Raw genomic sequence first — 9,025 nt, forward strand, 5'->3', positions numbered from 1 at the left:
CAACTGAAACAAGTCCCTCATTTACATTTTATTTTGAAGTTGGCTTGTTGTTTGACCGTTTTTGATGATTTTCATCTGTTCAGTCTCTCATCACCTCATTAGAGTGAGTGAGGGTTTTTGAAAAGAAAAAAAAACTTTATATTCTATTTATTTCTGCCCATCTTGCCTTCATCTTTCTAGGTCAACACTGCCGCAGAAGCTGCGCAACCTCATTTCGCCAGTATAAACTCATACATTTTCAAATCTTTGCTGCATCACACGTTATTTCTGCCTTTTTATAGAGAAATGAAAACACAACATGCTCCCCTTCTTGTTCCTTGGGGAGAGTGGAGGGCCTGGATCTGAAATCTGAGATCGTTTTCCTGCTGTGTGCTTTACAGTGCCAGAGCACTCACTGTAATTTACCAAAAGTGGCTGCTATTTATGCCATAAAGCATGTGTTTAACATTCCTGAACCCCACTGTGTTTGTGTATTCCTCGCTCTCTCACTCATTCGCCCTCTCTCCCACTCACTCTCTGCCTGCCTCTGTGGCTGTATTTCTATTTATGTGTGAGTGTGTGTGTGTGTGTGTGTATGAGAGAAATGGTCCCTACAGAGCAGCAGCCCTTTCCCTCTTCACAGAAGGATCATCTCTCCCCCTCTGAGACAAGGCCGACAGGAAGTGGGAGTTTACATTGGCCTACTTTACGCAAAAAAAGCAGCCCTGGGTCGAGGAGCTGCAGAGCTCAAGTGCTGTTTCTGCTGCTGCCGCTGCTGCATTTTGCCACTGCCAGCGCCATGTCCCATCCCCCCATCAGCTGTCCCACCCATGGCTGCTCGTTTAGCCAAGTTTTCGGGGTGGAGTTGGGTGGCCAGGAACTAAAGAGTGGCCTTCAGTGCAGCAGCAGCTTGGTCTCATGGCCTGGGAGACAGGAAGGAGCTGTCAGCATCTCATAAACAGGACTCATCCTGCACTCATGACACACAGGACCTGGAGAGAACTCTCCCAGGAAAAACCTTCAACTCCAGACTGTGGTTCAGTCTGGTGCTTGTCAGTGACCTACTCAAGATGAACCATAACATGGACAGTGAATGTGCGTGGGCTGACATGCTCACATGTGACTATCACCTGAAAGTCAGTCGCTGTTTTACTGACACATCACAGTCACTTGATAGTTACCTGATCATCAGGGGTGGACAATCCAAATAAAGCGTGACCGCATCGCCATGTTACTTGGGAATTGCTGAGCATTTTATTACTCTCTGATGTTCTGGTGTTAATCACTTTCCTTGTCTGAGCTCGGTGGGTGTCCTTGTCCCTGGAAGATCTTCTGCCATATTGCTGTCTCTCTCTGACACAGTTAAGTTCAGAGTATTGATATAAATGTCAGAATGCAGAGCTAATTCCTCTCCACTGAGCTGCAAACAGGCCAGAGACACAGCCGCTGCATGTGGTAAATAAGGCCAACAGCGGTAACACCACAAGTATGCTTAATGATGGATTTGATCAGGCTGTGGACTTGCCCCAAGGCTGGATTGGAGAAGTGGTTGGGTGGGTTAAGGGATGGGGGTAAGGGGTGCATATTAAAGAGTAATGAATCACACACTCAGTCACAGGGTCGCCGGCTATGAATGTGCTCTCTGTTGGTTTTCCTGGAGCCTGGAGTTTACTAACTGATGACGCAGGCTGGACTTGATCAGAGACATGTGTTGCTGTGGACTCGATGCCAGTGAGAAGCATAGCGAGAGAGAGGAGAAGGGGGAGAGGTAGAAGGATGGATGGCGCCTAAGTTCTCTGCTTTTCCTCTGTGTGTCCTAATGGGCATTGCCTCACACTGGGGCTGATGGGACGTGAGAGGAGAAGGAGGGAGAAAATAAACCCAACTTCTTCCCTGGGACAGGAAACAAGAGATTCTCAGAGAGTATCCTGACCCAACTTTCTCAACCATCATTACTCCCAAATTCTTGTGTGGCATCTCGGGGAGCTGAGGAGCAGCGTGTCTGCTGGACACAAAAGCAACCAGAGCACATTTTCCTCTGATCTTAACAGAATAAAAAATTAAAGATGATCTTAATGCTTATGTGACTCTTCTTAACTAAACAAAGCTGTGCTTAGGCACCGCAGCACTCTGAGCTAAATTCAACACGTTTAAAGAGAATGTTCACCATGCTGACCATTTAGTTTAGCTTGTTAGCATGCTAACATTTTCTAATTAGTAGTAGATCTGGACCAAAGTGGTGGATCGACCGAACAATAGACCTTTTTTTTACATCCATAGAGCTGCACTGCTTGACTAAAAATCATAGAAAGTCAGGCTCACATGTTGAGCCCATGCTTCAGACTCCTCCTCATTTGACAGTGGAGGAAATATCACCTGTTTGCTACACTGGAATGCACCTGAGCACATTTTCCCAGACAAGGTGCAAAGGGACGTTGAGCTGTTGCCTGAGGCTTCGAAAGAGTATTATGAAAGAGGTAATATGGATTTGTGCCCACCTGTCAGGACTTGTCACTGTGTAGCTCTGTGTAAACAGCATCACACTGTGTGCTGGGAAACAGATTGTCTCTACATGGGTTCTTTAGTTTTAAATATTTTGGTTTGTTGAAACTTAGAACCCTGTGAATGAAAAGGGATAACAACCTATCTGGACAAGCCAGATCATGCCACGATTAAATGTCTTGCACAGATGAATATCACTGATAGGAAGAGGACTGCTAATTGAGTCATGACAGAGTCTATAGCATGTCAGTTCCCATGAAGTCTAAAAGTCAGACATGTCCATGATTTGAGTGGAAATAGGAGTTTGGTTTGTCACTGTTGTCGAATCCCTGAGGTGTCAAGTGCGTCCCATTTGTTCCAATGGAGAGCAAAGAAAGTTAAGATTTGAGGCAGTGTGCCCCAGAACAGATGTATGGCATCAAAAAACTCCTGCAGAGAGTAAACACCAACAGTCATGTACACACACACTCACTCACAGATTACATACAGCAGCTGTCATATTGTCATTAATCACCACAGATGCTTTTACACTGTCTCCAACATCCAACTGATTTAAACACTCAAACGTACTGTAGGTGAACACACAGGCGAAGACACTGAGAAGTGCTCTTCTGTGTGGGAGGCCTACGCCACAGCTGGTTATGATGGAAAACACCCGACGCTCCCACTGACACCCCACAGGCTGTCCCTGTCATTGCGATGCGCCGAGGGCTGCTGATTCCCCAAACGGATCTGAGGCTCCAGACCTGGAGGAGAGCAATCTATTCATCTGCAGTCCAGCTTTCAAACAACTCCAACCAAACAGAGAACCAGTTGATTGTGCACAGTTGGTTCCTAAACAATAGACACACACACACACAGGCCAGTAAGCAAGCACTCGCGCAATCCCAAGGCTATGCACGCACACAGGCTCATGCACACAGTCCTGCACATGTTGAAGCCATTATCCTGTTGCTTGTTAAGTCATTACTCTATAGCTTGTTATTTTCTCAAGCAAGAGAAAGCAATCTATCCACAAAGGAGTGCTGAGAGATTTGCCACCCGACTGAGCCTTGGGATATGGGAAGTTACCCTGAAATTTGAGGAATGTGGTGAGGTCTGAAACCTAAGGAACAGAAAAAAAAAAAAAAATCAACCTCTGGAAAAGAGAAGCTTGTTTCCCGGAGTCTCCGGGTTGTAGCTGCAGCCAAGACTGTATGAGATGTCCACAGGGAGGGAGTATTATAGACATTACTGATGACAGTGCAGAAAAGCTTCAGTCCACCAATGGGACATGGAGGAACTGACATAGTCCGAGAGCTTTGACATATTCATGGTGGATCTCAGACATCTGGTTTCCATTTCCCTCTTCTCCCAAGACAGTGAGTGCTGGCAGCGGGGCTTTTCAATGAAATCGTCTATTCCACTTCCTGTGCTATCAGTTTAGCATAAGTGTGTGCAGCACAAAGGGTAATGAAAGCTATGCTCAACACATAGGCAGTTATTAAAGTGTACTGCTGCTTTTCTCCAGGGTTTTTTTTTTTTTTTTTTTTTTTTTAGCAGCTCCCCACCCCCAAGCCCTGACGCCACCCTCAGGGTTTATTAGCAGGAACACCCCATGAGCAGCCACTTTCACAGCATCCTCTCCACTCTGCTCCACACTAGGAAAACCTGCGAGCCAGCACACTCTCACCACACTGCTAATGAGTGACACATGCCCCACAGCTCCGCCGCTGACACCTAAGATCAAAGCCCTGGAAGAGAAGGTTCAAACCCAGGCCCCTTCATCCCCCGTCCACCTCCTCTTTGACACCCACACGATATGTCTGAGGGCAGCCAAATGGTGACACACCTGTCCTTTCTAGATTTAACACAAGCAGCAGCAGTGTGGCTGTGCTTCCATTCACAGGACCAGTGTCAGGGCAAAGTGATGTGTATTCCAGCTGTGGATGATAAGAGATCAGATAACACCGTCCAGATACGTTGCACGTCAATGTGAGAGACATAGATGAGACACTGTGCACAGTCAAAACTATTCATCTGCACTGAAGCCGGTGGGTGGACAGATTTAAGGAAGGAAACAGAATTATGGAAACCTGATTGCAAAAGTCTGGATCAGCACTCAATCTCTCGCTTCATGATCCCTCCATTCCCTTTCATTATATCAATTGCTTCACCCATCTCCAGCTGAAACACTGTCCCAGCAGTTTCCATATTGCTGAAGGGCGTCGAGAACAGAGCTGGTAGACATGAGAGAGAGGGGAGGGGGAGCTAGCCAGGGCAAAGGCAGGAAATCCCAATGCAGCATGAACTATTTTCCTCCATAGTTAGACCAGAACAGCTCTTTGTACCAGTCCCCCACCCCCCTCTATCGGGCCTCTGTCTCTGACAACCATCCACTGCTGTTCTACGAGGCAACCGCACCACTACCACCACCACCACCACTGTGGATAAAACAATCCAAACCTCTGTCACGCACGCTCACGCTCACACACACACACACACACACACGTACACAGTTCACTGTTGGGCCGTTACTCAGCAGTGCTGGGGGTTGTGGAGTGGGGATCAAAAGCTTGGGGTTCCCCTCCATCTCAGTCCAAAGTCCCACTGTGGTTAGGCTATAGACAGAGAGGCACCTTACTTTACACAGAGCCCCCAAATGCCAAAAACACTCAAGTATACAAAAGAAGAAGCACACAACTGCACCGAAAACGCTTCTTTTCCTGCTACACAAATTGAACACAGGAGGAAAACGATCTGTAGTAAATCGAGGCCTTTTTCTCCCTCGTTCTTCTCGTCAAACATTCCTTGGCAGTAACTCTCAATCCCCTCACAGTATCACTTGATCATCGAGGACACACATGCTCTTCATGTGACTCCAATGAAGAGATGGCTCTGCAGAGGCATATCGCAACAAAACTCAGCTCTGTGCGGGACTCTCATTTCACAGTGACACACATTCCATTTCATTAAGACTGAACGGTTGGAGGAATGGGAGAAATTCAGGTCAGTGACACTCGTGAAGGACCAGGAAAGCAAATATCAGCATCTGACTCCCTGCCACTGCAAAACACCAAATGTGTGTTTCTATATTTCAACATCAAATCCAGACACAGTGCTCATTTCTTGCAGTGCCAGAGCAAGGCCTGTGATTGACTTGGATTTATTTTATGCACCAGTGAGACCCCATGCAAAGACTGAGAGGCCTCCAAAAAGCCTGCAACGGGACAAATTCAAGGCTGTAGAAGAGGCAAGTGTGAGTATATAGTGGGTGGGAGTAGGCAAGGCACCTTGCAACAGCTGGTCTGAATTATCCATGGGGTTGGGGGTAGTCTGCTCAGGGAGGTGGAGGGGAGGCGTGGAGACTCCTGGCGCCAGGATCGGGCCAGCAGGTCAGGGAGGATGACGATTACCAAAATACTAGCAGGCAGCCATAGCCCTGCAGAGAGGGGGTGTTCCTGACTCACGCCGCTTACAGCTACAGGATGGGCAGACAAGTGGACGAACGTGGGGGGAGAGTGTGTGTGTGTGTGAAACAGAGAGAGGGACGCTCCTACTTCCACTTCCTATGAGATAGCCCCTTCCTGTCATTGAGAACAACCATGTTAATGGCTTTTAGGTGTAATGACCTTCATTCTACGAGGGAAAGCAAACAGACAAGTGTAATAAGGTTTACATGAGCCTAACACTGACTTTGTGATATAAAATAGTCCTTTTGGAAAGTTTTCTGTTGTAAAACGTCGCTTTTGTTTCGCTCCCGTTGGATAACCATTCCGTAAAACCAGCTGCTTGCAAGGTGCAGTTCACTCATAAGGTTTCTTTTGTGATTCCTCTCAGACTGAGCTGACCACATGTGGACAGACATGAATCTGTGATGTTACTAGTGGCATGTAGGAGCGTGGCTCCCTCTGCTGGTGGAGATGTAGCACCGTATGTGACAAAACTTCATCAAGGAGAGCGTTTGTATGTCTATGATCATGGTTTTCCGCAAAGGTTTTCAAATTTTACTTGTCGAGTTTGTTCCAGTTTAATCCACATCAAAGCAAGAATTATTCATTTGGTCATATGTAAGGAAATATCCAACAAACAGTATGATATGGTTTGTAATCTATGACAATGCTAACATCTAATTGTAAAATCTATATTTATTTTATATTGAATTTTATTGCTTCTCAGTGGTTTAACACAAGTAAAAGTTTTTTTTTTAAATTATTATTATTCTTTAAAGCTCTATGATGGGTTTTGTTATTGTGAGCCCTTTCACTTTCATTAACTTAAATGCATTCTTATTAAACTCAGATAGCTGGAGTGAATAACAGCCCTTTTGGCTGATGAAAATATAACTCCAACAAGATATTAATGGTTATTTTATACCTTTCTGTTACATAGATACAGCACAATATCAATATAATATCAGTATAATCAGTGACACAGGAGACAAAAATTTTTCATCACATCCAGATCCAAATTTGAATCTAGGCTGGTTGGATCTGAGTTCTAACTAAACTGAAAAGAAAAAGTCAAAATGTCCTTTCAAAATTTCAGCTACACAATATTTATCAGCAGACTAATGGAAGGCGGGAATTTAATAACTCCAGTGAGTAAGACCTGGAGAGATGGATCATCAAAACACCATCTACCATTTTCTTTTGACATGAAAATAAAAAACACAAGATCCTTCTGTTTAAGAATTTCACAATGTAGCTACAATAAGAGGAATAAATACATAAATACAGACAATTCAATTTGAGATATGTCATAAACGTCATTTCAAAGACCTTGAGGCATCATGCACTTCAGAGAAAACAGGGACATGTGATTACCGCTGTGTGGCAGCAGAGGGCAGCATTGGTCAGAATCACAACTGCTTCCAACAAAAGGGTAAATTTGCTGCACATTTTCAATTCTGTTTTAACCAACATACAACAACAACGAGTAATGACACCTTCTCTTAAATATCTGTCTCTTTACACGAATCTCAGTGCAGTTTAGCAGTTTCAATTCTGCTAATTCAGATTCTTTCACCACCATTTCTGTATCAGCCACAGGTAAGAAGACTCCAACCTCTGATGTTCACACCATTCTGGTACTGCCAATTAGGAGATGACAACAGACTGCTGACACACTGTCGTATTGTGCACTAAATGCAGTGTGAGAGAAGAGGACTGACACACACACACACACGGGGTGCCAGCTGTCCAAGTATCTGGCCTGTTGCCGGGAAGTAGCACTTCTATGAATGCCAAGCTGATCTATCTGTTACGTCTCAGAGAGTGAAGCAGGACCACAGGGCTTTCCCTCAGGACTCTCTTCACCTGCTCCTGCTCCAGCTTCTTACTGCTCAACATCCTGGGGCCCCACATTGCTCCGACTAGCTGTTAAATGTTGGCAGGATCTCTGAAAGGCCTGGGGAAGAGACTGTAGGTGGGACTGAGGCTGATGCCCTCTATGGGCTGAAAAAAAAAACAGTCGAGCCACAGCTCCAGTGACCAACAGATCTCGACAGTTGCTGAAACGTGTGAAGTGAAAATGAACCATCTATAATGCGTACATGGACTAAAAGACACTTGAATAATAGATTGTTATTTATGTTAGGGCAGAGAATGGCAGGGGCATCAGTGGAGGTCAGTACGGTACATCTGAGCCCTCATTCGGATGAAAGAAATACTACATGTAGATCAAATATCTGTGATGATGTTACTGTCATGACATAATCAGAATATTTTGTTCCTTCACTGTTTTCTCTTTCTAGCTTTACTGGTTTATAGGATTGTTGACAGTAAAAACAGAAATACAGAGAAGAGAAAGGGAAAAAAGGGCAAACACACAGCAACAGCTGTTTTCTGCCGCTAGTCAGAAAACATTACACCGTGGGCCTTAATGTAAGGACACAGGACTCCAGGCGGCAAAGCCTCCAAGGACTCCACATTACCCACAAAGCAACACAACAAATACTGATATCATCTCAGTGGAATCACTCTGCCTCAAAACACCCAAAAACTGAATTCTAAAAACAAAAAAATAAATATCAACCACAGGTCATGTGTGTTTGTTCAGTCTCGCTGCTTCAGATGATTTTTTTCTGTGTCGGTTTGCTTGGACTCTGCCTGGCAACCAAGTGAACTAATTGAACTCACAATTTGATGCCGTAACACATGTCCTCAGTCGGCTGCGTCTCTTTCTCTGTCTCGCTCTCTGTGTTTGAGCAGTTGCCATGGACGACAGGTGATGCTGCCTTCTGTGACAGAGGTGCGCTTTGGTGTATGCACGAACGCATGTGCGCGTGTGTATAAAGGAAATATACGAGGGCTCGGAGCCTGGGTAAACTGTGAAAGAGCTGCCACGCGGCTCGATGAAATGCTTCTCATTGTGACAGCAGCTCTGCCTAAACAGCAATTATGGTCAGAGGCCGAGCACTGCCACCTGCATCCCTGGACATCTTTAACAGACCCCCAATGGGACTGACAGTAAATTAGGTGAAGCTATGTCTACCCTGACAGTGAGATGCTGTAGGTCACTAACTGAAGGTCTTTCCAGGCAGCTAGACAGGCTTCCCTTCCAA

The sequence above is a fragment of the Toxotes jaculatrix genome, chromosome 3 (assembly GCF_017976425.1).
Source record: "Toxotes jaculatrix isolate fToxJac2 chromosome 3, fToxJac2.pri, whole genome shotgun sequence".
NCBI lineage: Eukaryota > Metazoa > Chordata > Actinopteri > Toxotidae > Toxotes > Toxotes jaculatrix.